The sequence below is a fragment of the Thunnus maccoyii genome, chromosome 4 (genome assembly GCF_910596095.1).
Source record: "Thunnus maccoyii chromosome 4, fThuMac1.1, whole genome shotgun sequence".
Lineage (NCBI taxonomy): Eukaryota > Metazoa > Chordata > Actinopteri > Scombriformes > Scombridae > Thunnus > Thunnus maccoyii.
In genome coordinates, this window is record NC_056536.1 from 31633087 (window position 1) to 31645718 (window position 12632).

At 41.6% G+C, this 12632-nt stretch overlaps 1 protein-coding gene across 1 annotated transcript in view; it reads left to right on the forward strand.

Annotated features, from left to right (window-relative positions):
* plxnb3 (plexin B3) overlaps positions 1-12632 on the forward strand; it is an 88511-nt gene that overhangs the window by 961 nt on the left and 74918 nt on the right. The window lies entirely within an intron of this gene.

Genomic DNA, 12632 nt, shown 5'->3' on the forward strand with positions numbered 1-12632 from the left:
TTGTATGGCAGAAGTGAATGTAGAAGTCACCTTTGCTGACGTTACATAAGGGAAGTCTGCATCACGTGACTTTCAGTGAACACTAACAAAAACAATAAAGACACTAAACCCCCAAACACACAAACACAAACACAGGAGGGCAGGAAGTTGAGTAACCTGCTTTTCTTCCAGCAGTGGCACAAAAAAACATATTCCAACATTCCTAAATTTCTCGTCTTGAACCTGTCACGGGGCCTCAGACCCTCAGGGGCCACAGAGAGCTCCAGGTGCACTGTGCGTTTATCATAGTTTGTGTTGAGTAAAAGCCAAAGATATTCCTAAAAACACAGGTGACTTTATCTTGTATGAAACATCTCTTTACATGTGATGAGCTCAGAAAGAGCCACGTGTGCTTTTTATGACCCCTGTGGAATTTTCTTATGAACAAACAACGTTTTTGTTTATATTCAGTGTTTCTCACTAAAGCACACTCTGTGTATTCAAGCTCTAACAAACGCAGTGAATCCGTTCTCTCCTCTATAAAACACTGGCTGCTGATCCTTTGAAATCCTGCATGTTTACATCCGTGTTTACTGGCTGCCGTCGTCCTCTTCTCTGTGTTTTGTCGGCGCATTGCAGCCACCTGTAAGTCAGAGGAGTGATGTGGAAACTTTGGCAGGAAGGTGTATCGTGTCATCTGCGTGCATGTGAGCCCTTCAGCGTGTTTGTGATACAAAATGGGACCCACTCATAAAAAAAAAAAAAACTGCTTCCAGAGGTCATTAAACTAAACAGGGAACCGTTAACTGTCACATGTGCTTTGAAAGTGTTACTGATCAGTTTGTCCTGATCGATTCCAGTCTCACCAGTTAAAGCCTGAGAGCTGGTTGTTTAATTATATGTGAGTAAATGTGTGTGTTGAGATGAATGAATCTGCTTCATGTGTGTAAATGTTTCTTCTCTCCGTCAGCTGACTGATTCTTCAGGGTCATAAAAAAACTATCTTTAGTTGTTTTCTGAATGAAGTCTGCTGTCACTTCAGAGGCCCCGCCCCCTTTAACCCAGAAACTTTGAATGAGGTGACATCATCAGGTCATGTGACCATACGAGGCACCGTCAGTGACATCATCATCAGTATGATGAAGATTATTCAACTCTAACGTCCATTTGACTAATCTGAAGGATTTAGTCTGAGTCCAGATTCAGATTACTGTTTCTCCTTAATCACCTCTAATCTACACACACACACACACACACACGCACACACACACACACACACACACACACACGCACGCACGCACGCACGCACGCACGCACACACACACACACACACACATACACACACACACACACACATACACACACACACACACACAGACATACAGACACACACTGGGTTAATGTGCTGTAATCTGCTGACTGAGTATCCTGGACCGACACCAGTAACACCAGTAGCACACAAGCAACACACCAGTAACATACCAGTAACACCAGTGAAACACCAGTAATATCAGTAAAACACCAGTGACACACCAGTAACACACCAGTAACATACCAATAACACCAGTAATATCAGTAAAACACCAGTAACACACCAGTAACAGTGCTGTAGTACTGTAATCTGCTGGCTGATTATACTCACACTGTCAGTAAACTGGACCAACACCAGTAATACACCAGTCACACCAATAACACACCAGCAACACCGGTGACACACCAGTAACACCAGTAATACACCAATGGCACACCAGCAACACCAGCAAAACACCAGTAATATCAGTCAAACACCAGTGTCACACCAGTAACAACAGTAACACAGAAACAGACAGAAACACACCAGTTATATACCAGCAACACAACAGTAACACCATTAAAACACAAATAACACACTGGTGACACACTAGCAACGCCAGTAGTACCAGTAACACACCAGTATCACCTGTGAGACACCAAAGACACACTCAAGTGACACACCAGTAGCACACCGATAACACCAGTGACACACCATTAACACAGTCAGGCACCAGTCACACACCAGTCACACACCACTAACACCAGTCACACACCAGTCACACACTACTAACACCAGTCACACACTACTAACACCAGTCACACACCAGTCACAAACCACTAACACCAGTCACACACCAGTCACACACTACTAACACCAGTCACACACTACTAACACCAGTCACACACCAGTCACAAACCACTAACACCAGTCACACACCAGTAACACACCAATAACACCAGTAACAGACAGTGACACACCATTAACACACTACTAACACCAGTCACACACCAGTCACACACCATTGACACACCATTAACACCAGTAACAGACAGTAACACACCATTAACACCAGTAGCAGACAGTGACACACCTTTAACACACTACTAACACCAGTCACAGACCAGTAACACCGGTCACACACCAGTCACACACCACTAACACCAGTCACACACCAGTAACACACCAAAAACACCAGTAACAGACAGTGACACACCATTAACACACTACTAACACCAGTCACACACCAGTCACACACCACTAACACCAGTAACAGACAGCAACACACCATTAACACGCCACTTACACCAGTCACGCACCAGTCACACACCAGTAACACCAGTCACACAGGCAGTAACACACGAATAACACCAGTAACAGACAGTGACACACCACAAACACTAGTCACAAACCACTAACACCAGTCACACACCAGTCACACACCAATAACACCAGTAACAGACAGTAACACACCATTAACACCAGTAGCAGACAGTGACACACCTTTAACACACTACTAACACCAGTCACAGACCAGTAACACCAGTCACACACCACTAACACCAGTCACACACCACAAACACCAGTCACACACCAGTCACACACCACTAACACCAGTAACACACCAATAACACCAGTAACAGACAGTGACACACCATTAACACACTACTAACACCAGTCACACACCAGTCACACACCACTAACACCAGTAACACACCAATAACACCAATAACAGACAGTGACACACCACAAACACTAGTCACAAACCACTAACTCCAGTCACACACCAGTAACTCTCTGGGAATGTCGGGACGATTGAAGCCGTCTCCTGATTGGACGAAGAGAAACGTGACACTAGACTAGGATCAGCTGACTGTCGGTCGTCTGAGCTGCAACACGAGACGTCAGACTGAAGGAAACAGCTGACGAAGCTCAGACAGAAACGTGAGAGAGAAGCTTCAGCGAGGAAGAATAACTGGTTTCTGTCATGTTACTGGTTTCTGTCATGTTACTGGTTTCTGTCATGTTACTGGTTCTGTCATGTTACTGGTTTCTGTCATGTTACTGGTATTCAGGTGGATCCTTTAATGTCCAACAAAGACAAACTGTTGTCTCTGATGTCTCTGATCTCCTGTGGACTCAGTGTTTCTGTCCTGTGGAGACTTTCACCGTCTGTGTTGTGATCTGATCTCAGGTGTCGTCGCTCTACGTGACCCCGACGCTCGCCGCTGCTCTCTGGAAGCGGCTCAGAGCTCTGCTGTCTGCTTCCTGCGTGAAGAGCTTAACCACAGCGAGACACAGAGCAGCTGCTGCTGTCTGTACCGACGCTCGCTGTGTTCGAGTCAGCCGCTGCTAATCCGCCGTCAGAAAGGTCCGACCGACAAGTGTGTCTGAAGGAGTGTAGAGTGACTGGATGGAGAAATGTCTGTTTATTTTGAGAGCTTGATTAGAAACTAAGGCCTTAATGAAGAGTTGGAACGTAAAACGCCACAACGACACCAAACAAAACTTTTATTTGCACAGTAAAGCAGCAGAAACACAAACAACAAAAGAGAAGAAACTAATTGTGCAGGTGAGATTTAGTGATGTCACCTCATTACACATTATAAACAGATACAAAAGTCATGTGATCAACAAAAAAAAAAACAAGCAAGCACAAACCAAGCAAAGAAAAAAAACAGATAAAATAATGTGTGTGTGTGTATTTACTGAAGCACACTTGTGTTAAGTTGACTCCTTACGACAGAGAAGGAGAGAAAGATCAATTATAATCAGATATGATCAGTTTGAAGAGTTAAGTTTGGTTCATCAGACGTGTCTTAAGCTTATATTTGAAATTATTGCAATTCAAATATAACTGTTCCACATCTGAGCGCCTCGGTATCTAACAGAGAACTGACAGATCCCAGTAAACGTTTAGCATGTCTTGTATTATAGTTGTGTTCTATCCTCGAGACACGGATGTAAAGCTGAACGGTTGAAGCCGTGATATCAAGACTCAGTAATGAACACTTACACCAGCATCAGTGACATCACACCTGTTGTGTCCAGGTTTTGGTGACACAACGCAGTCTGGAGTTTTTATAGTGAAACATCATCATGTGAAGCAGCCTTACTGGCCCTTTGATGCAGTGGAAACTTGTTAAGTGGACCTTGAAGACTTGTATTTGAGTCCCGCTGGTCTGGACCAGAGCTTTACAGTCTCACACATGTGAAGAAGACTGAGGTGACGTCTGGGGACGCTGTGGTTTCCTAATGACCTTCAGATCAACTAACTTCCTCTCTGCACTTGTTGCATCTGTCAGTAGATGATTTCCAGAGAGAAAAAACAAGCCGCAACTGATGCGTCAACATGAAGAAGGGAGGAGGGAGGAAAAGAGGAAACGTTAGCGGCTCACCAGAACCCTCACATACAGATCCTGAATCAGCCGTCTGTGTGTTTGAGCTGCGAGACGTTTGATATTCTCACGAATCATCTGTTTTTTTTCTCTCGTCTGCTGAGTTTGTGTCAGTGGCAGGAAAACATCAGATATTTGTGTTTGTTGGATCTCAAATGAACAGATGGAGACTTTGTTTGAGCGGAAGTCTCCTTTAACTCGGGGTCTGTGTGTGTATGTGTGTGTGTGTGTGTGTGTGTGTGTGTGTGTTTGTGTGTGTGTCTGATTAGCAGTTAGTTTCTAATACAATCTGCCCGACCATCTGTTTAACTCAACACCACACACACTGTTCTGTGTGTGTGTGTGTGTGTGTGTGTGTGTGTGTGTGTGTGTGTGTGTGTGTGTGTGTGTGCGCTCCTGGGAATATGTCGTTCCATGTTTTATGTATGTTCGCATACCAGCACAGGTGCTGCTCATTCCTTTGAATGAAACAGTCTTTTGACTCCGGTAAACAACACAGAGTCGTCAAAGTTAAACCTGGTTCAACACAACACGATGTCATCAGACAAGACCGGTCACACACACACACACACACACACACACACACACACACCTGGTGACTTTGTAACGTGAACGCTGTGTTTTCTGCTGATCACCTCCTCGCGATCATTGTGATGAAATATAAAACAAATATAGAAGACTGGACTTCCTGGATCAGATTTCATGTCTCAGCTGTTCCTGAAGCAACAGGACTGATTCGTTCCAGCTTCTTAAATGTAGATACTTCTGTTTTTTTTAGTCCTCTATGACAGTAAACTGAATATTTTTGGGTTGTGGACAAAACGAGACATTTAAAGACGTCATCTTGGGCTTTGAGAAACACATTTTTCACCATTTTCTGACATTTTCTGAACCAAAAAACTAATTGATTAATCTAGAAAACAATAGAGGAAGAACGGAAGGTAATAAGAACATTCACACATGATATTTAAAGGCAGTGTGAGAATAACTTCATATTACATATGACATCATTAGATTATTAATAGTGAAGCATCAGTGTTAGAGCAGCATGTTACTGTTGTAGCTGCTGGAGGTGGAGCTAGTTTACACTACTTTATATACAGTTAGCTAGTTTAGTCCAGTGGTTCCCAACCTAGGGGTCAGGCCCCTCCAAAGGGTCACCAGAGAAACCTGAGGGGTCGTGAGATGATTAATGGGAGAGGAAAGAAGAAAAAACAAAGTTCTGATACACAAATCTGTTTTCAGTTTTTGGACTTTTTCTCTAATCTTTGATTTTTGCTGAAATATTGGATCATTTGAACATTTATTGAAATGAAAGCATGTGAGAAGTTTAGAGGGAAAAATCACTATTTGGTGGAGCTGTTAACAACTCATAGACATGTGAAATGTGACCCCGACTACACACTGCTTTTTGTAAGACGTCAAAAGACAAAAAGGTTGGAAACCACTGGTTTCATCTTTAACAATGTGTTGTATTTTAAAAGCTTGTTATATTATCCATTGTGTCAAATCTGCATCTGAAAAGTAACTAAAGCTGTTAAATAAATGTAGTGGAGTAGAAAGTGCAATATTTCCATCTGAAATGTAGTGGAGTGGAAGAATAAAGTAGCATCACATGGAAATACTCAAGTAAAGTACCTCAACATTGCACTTAAGTACAGCACTTGAGTGAATGTTACTTCCCACCACTGTCAGGATCCGTGTGACGGTTTTCCTCTCGTGCAGATGCTTCTTTACCTTCCTTCACACCGGCTGCAATGAGTTTCTTGGCCTCCGCTCGTGTCTTTGTGTTGCGTCCTCTAAATTTAACCTTGAGTTCGCTAGAAGACTCCTCCTGCCTCACTAACACAATGGAGCATTGAAAAATGACATTTAAAAAAAAGTCCCAGAATAATGTCGTCATCACTGTGGATAGAAATTCCTTGCAACTAGTCCCCCCCCCCCCCACCCTCCCCCACAAATAAGAACTTCCTATAAAAACAGTAGACAGTGAGGTCTGATGATTATCTTCAGGGACCTCAGTGAACTCTACATCACAGCAGCCTGTTCATGTTTTATTGCCTCAAAGGAGATTTAATGACACTGATGAGAAGAAAAAGACCTTTTAATGTCAAAGAGAAACCAGATCTCCACAATTAATTAAAATATATATATTCAGTATAATACATCATCTGTTTAACATGTAAAATAAATGTTAGTGGAGTAAAAAGTATATAGCAGGAAATGGAAATACTCGAGTAAATTGCACTTTTCCACCATCAGCTTTCATTTATATTATCAGTTCTGCATTGAAATATCTGCTGTGAAAAGGGTTTGTTGTGTAATCTAATATTTCATATCAACATCTCAAAGCAATTTGTGTTCAGGAGGAAACTGTGTGGATCGACGCTCCTGTAGGAGAAAACACTCTGATTTAGGTGAACTGACCCTTTAATGTGATGATTCCTGTAAGGAACACTGAAAACCCAACAGCAAAACTTCAGTCTGACTTCAAAGGATCTGTATGTGTGTGTGTGTGTGTGTGTGTGTGTGTGTGTGTTGATGTGATTCATCTGTTCCTGTAGATGAAAGAGTTGCTGGTTCGATTCCTCTGAGACTCGCAGCCAGCGGCCGCCTGCTGCTGATCTGCACCAGGACGACACACACACACACACACCGACCCTGAGGGAGAGTGTGTGTGTGTGTGTGTGTGTGTGTGTGTGTGTGGTTTACATTCATTTCATCTCTAACTGAATCACAATTCATGTTTTTTTTTTTTTGTGTTTTGCATAAATTTCTACAAAACAGTTTCATGTACAGTAAATGAGTGTTTACACGCACAGCGGGATGTTCTTCTCTCTGGAGTATTGTGGAGCATCGGTATCGGCTGAGTTAAAGATGACCAAATGTGAATCTTTTGTTTTCTCAGCCTAGCTAGTGTCGCAGCGCTGTTCTCCTTTACAACATCTGGCCTCTACAGAGCAGCGTTTCACTGCAGATGAGAGTCAGCGTGAGAGATCAGAGTAGAGAAGCTTCATCTAGCAGCTCCTCATGTTTAGCTGCACTGAACGTCACTTTCAGCTTTGCTTAAAATGACAAACGTGTCGGGCGGCAGCTCGTATCAGCTGTCACTGATTAATACGGATTCTGTGAGTAAGTTGATGACAAAGTGTTTGTTGTCGGTTTGTGTGTGTGTGTGTGTGGACTCAACCAAAGATCCTTTGTGAGGGAAGAAGCTCCACTTTGTACCACCGCCGTACAATCAGTGTCTCTGTATTTCCAACAACAGAGTGAGATGTCTTCTCTCCAGAGGATCTCCACTTCAAGTACCCAGTTAAGATCTGATCTTTGTGGTTCACCTGGGTAGAATATTGTCTTTATTGTTGTATTTTAAGTGTTAAAACAGAGCATGTACGTTTCTTTTGTTTCTTTGTCAGCGCTGGAGAAACGTCTTCATATCAGATTTGTAATTTTGGATCAATTTTGGGTCATTTCAGCAGCTGTAGTTCAGCGTTTGGTACAATTCTGCTCTGGATGAAGGCGTCTCCATAGGTATCTAGAGCCATTCTGTAGACCAAACCGATCATAAAAAATGTTATCACTACTTAATCTGTTGGTTGTTTTCTGAATTAATAATTAGTCTATAAAACGTCAGGAAATAGTGGAAACAGTTTCTCAAAGCGTCCTGTCAACATATTTAATAACTTGTTTAGTCCAAAACCCAAAGATATTTGGTGAAATAATCACTTTCAAGAAGAAATTATTCATTTTTTTTGGAGCTGCAATGTTGATGATAATCAAGTAATCGATCAGTCAAAAGAAAGAAAATTAATCGACAACTATTTTGATGATAAATTAATCATTTCAGACATTTTTCCTATTTCTAGATTCTTAAATGTGAGGATTTCCTGCTTCCTTTATCATATACGTAGGATAGTAAATTAAATATTCTTTGGTTTTTGGTCTGTTGATCTATGATATGATTTATTTATGGATTATAGACAAAAAACAAAAATCCAAGTGACAACATGTATAAGTGAAAACAGTTATTTCCAAAATGCTCCTGAGATGTTAAAAGAAACATAAAGAAGCTGAAGACGTTCAACATGAAACTAAACAATAAAATCTTGAAATCTAAGAACACACATCATCATGTGAGGTGTTCGGAGGGCGACTGAGGATGAGTTGAAACAAACAAGAAACTCACAAAGACTTGGGGGGGCTGGGCGAGGAAGATGGGGGGGGGGGGGGATCTATTGTTGATCCCAGATTAAGGCGTGGCCTTCGAACAGATTATACTAACACACACACACACACACACACACACACACACACACACACACTGTCGAGTGGAGTGTGAATGAAGCGTCCTTGATCTCACCCACTGCTGAGCCCCCCCCCCCCCCCACCACCTCCATCTCTCCCATCCCTCGAATTCCCCCCTTCTCCATTTTCACACACACACACACACACACACACACACATACCTCCTCCCCCCCCGTGTGTGTGTCAGATCACACTCACACTGCCTGTGTGTGTAGCTGGAGGTGATATTAATAATCCATAAAGCGGCTGGTTTCTCTCGATCGCTCCCTGTGGAGTCAACACACACACACACACACACACACACACACACTCATGCACATACACACTCTCTCACACACACACTCTCTCTCTCTCTCTCACACACACACACATTGCTAACCAGCTGTCTTACTGCCTGACAGACAGACAGACAGTAAGACAGATAGGATGTTGGAGTCACCACTTTCTGCTTTTACACTACTGTGTGTGTGTGTGTGTGTGTGTGTGTGTGTGTGTGTGTGTGTGTGTTTGTGTGTGTGTTGCAGGTTTATACTTAGTTTGCACTGCAGGAACTTTTCCGGGAACTTTACCTACATTCGTTTCCACTAGATGCAGTTAGTCTCTGACACCAGAAAAGTCCCTGATACTAATTTAGGACTTTTGTCCATTTTCAAGCCAAATAAGCTGCAGGAACTAAATCATGAACAAGTAGCAAATTTCCACCAAAGAAAACTAGGAACCTTTTTAGAAACTCTAAAACTTTATCTGCATTCCAACCAGAAGAACAGGGTCCATCAAAAAGTCCCTGCTCTGGGTGTCTGATGGTTTGAGAACTTTTGGGGGAGATCTCTATTAAACGTCAAGTCACCATTGGTTCGTCCAATCGGCTTGCTTCCATTAGTGTAAAAAGTTGTGAAAGCACCATATAAATATAGTCTATTTTGCATTTATTGAAGTTAAAAATAAACTCATATGTAGTTTGACTTCATTATGAGTCTAAAAACGGAGATAACTCACCCCGAGAATCCTGCATGGAGCAAAACACTCAGCGCAAGAGCCTCGTTTTTTTTATTAATGATATTAATAAATAATGATGTTAATGAATAATGTGAGTACATGATTTGTCTAATCCTCACAGTTTTCGGATGTGATGAAACACAAACAGGACTGTGCAAAAGAAATTTTAGTTTCTGAGTTAAGTTTCTAATGTTAGTTCCTAGTTTAGTTTCTAAGTTTAGTACCTTAATGAGTTCCCGAGTTTTGGTTCTTATTTAGCTTCTGAGTTTAGTTCTTCAGTTTAGTTTCAGATCCTTGTTTTTCAATTATAATGTGAATACAGCATGATTTGTCTAATCTGTAGTTTTCAGATGTAATGAACCAAAAACAGGACTGTGCAAAAGGAAATTTAGTTTCTGAGTTTAGTTCCTGAGTTTAGTTTCTTAGTTTAGTTTCTGAGTTTAGTTCCTAAGTTTAGTTTCTTAGTTTAGTTTCTGAGTTTAGTTTCTTAGTTTAGTTCCTAAGTTTAGTTTCTCAGTTTAGTTTCTGAGTTTAGTTTCTTAGTTTAGTTTCTGAGTTTAGTTTCTTAGTTTAGTTCCTGAGTTTAGTTCCTTGTGTAGTTCCTGAGTTCAGTTTCTGAGTTTAGTTTCTGAGTTTAGTTTCTGAGTTTAGTTTCTTAGTTTAGTTTCTGAGTTTAGTTCCTGAGTTTAGTTTCTTAGTTTAGTTTCTGAGTTTAGTTCCTAAGTTTAGTTTCTTAGTTTAGTTTCTGAGTTTAGTTTCTTAGTTTAGTTCCTAAGTTTAGTTTCTCAGTTTAGTTTCTGAGTTTAGTTTCTTAGTTTAGTTCCTAAGTTTAGTTTCTCAGTTTAGTTTCTGAGTTTAGTTTCTGAGTTTAGTTCCTAAGTTTAGTTTCTCAGTTTAGTTCCTGAGTTTAGTTCCTTGTGTAGTTCCTGAGTTCAGTTTCTGAGTTTAGTTTCTGAGTTTAGTTTCTGAGTTTAGTTTCTTAGTTTAGTTTCTGAGTTTAGTTTCTTAGTTTAGTTCCTAAGTTTAGTTTCTTAGTTTAGTTTCTGAGTTTAGTTTCTTAGTTTAGTTTCTTAGTTTAGTTTCTGAGTTTAGTTCCTAAGTTTAGTTTCTTAGTTTAGTTTCTGAGTTTAGTTTCTTAGTTTAGTTCCTAAGTTTAGTTTCTCAGTTTAGTTTCTGAGTTTAGTTTCTTAGTTTAGTTTCTGAGTTTAGTTTCTTAGTTTAGTTCCTGAGTTTAGTTCCTTGTGTAGTTCCTGAGTTCAGTTTCTGAGTTTAGTTCCTGAGTTCAGTTTCTGAGTTTAGTTTCTTAGTTTAGTTTCTGAGTTTAGTTTCTTAGTTTAGTTCCTGAGTTCAGTTTCTTAGTTTAGTTTCTGAGTTTAGTTTCTGAGTTTACTTCCTTGTTTCATTCCTGAGTTCAGTTCCTGTGACTCCATAGTTCCTGGAACTATTTGGTGGAAAAGGTGCATTTTACATTACTCTTGATGCTTCACAGTGAGTGCACGTTGGCTCCTCCTCTGCTCAAAGTGAAATCTGAAGCTCCAGACCGGGTTTAGGACTGGACTTGACTCAGTTTCATGATGGGGTTTAAGCTGAAATTATACCTTCTGTGTCCACTAGGGTCCACTAGGGTCTGCGTGACGTAAAGTCAGTCATCAGGGGGCGTACGCGTAGGCTCTGTGCGGACATCGGCATCCATTTGTTGTGACCACTCAGACCTTGTCTGCATCAGTCCACGCTGTCACAACGCTGTCTTCTTGTAGACTCCGATCTACTGTGCATGTGTGAAACGCGTCCTCCAGGCGGACTCCAGAAAGTATAAACAGAGCTACTATGTGTCCGTGGTGTCCACAGCTGTCCGTGTATGCGTCCACTCAGGAGTGTATCTGTGCCCTTAGTGTTGACTGGGATCCAGCTGCAGTGGAGTTCAGTTCAAACTGTGACAACAGAGACCTGGACAGAGAGCAATGAAACTGTCTCCATAGTTTAAGTCAGGCGTGTCCCTCTGATGGTCGAGGTAACCATGGTGATGGTCGAGGTAACCATGGTGATGAAGAGTATGGCTGACGGCGAGGAGAGAGGGACCTCTGAATGATAGTAATACCAACACATGTGTGTGTGTGTGATCTAATTGGCTGTGATGAAAAATTCTCTTTGATGTTGAAGTGAAGTCAGAACGCCTGAAGAACCAGAACCAGTTGGCAAAACAGTCAGTGAAACAGTCAGCAAAACAGTCCTTGAACCGGTCAGCAACACAGTCAGTGAAACAGCCAGTAAACCAGTTAGTGAAACAGTCAGTAAACCAGTAAGTGAACCAGTAGTGTGTGTGTGTGTGTGTGTGTTTCCAGGCTACAGCTTCAGACAAAAACATACTTCCTGTGACAAACAGCTGACTTCCTGTCTTTCTTTACTTTCTCTGAGTCTGTGTCCTGAATCTCTCCGTCATTAACTCGTTCATTGTTTGGTCGTGGTGCCTGTTGCTAAGGGTAACCGCCCTAAATCCCTCAACGACTTCAGGCCAAGCCCTCAGAAGGAGCGCCAGGCTTTGAAGCCAATTTGACATAGCGGCCAAACTGTGTAATTACAACGTCATGTGATGCTTTTGGGCCCAAAAAAGACTTTTTCCCATAGACTTACATTATGAAAGAGACGTCTGTAAATCGGCAGAT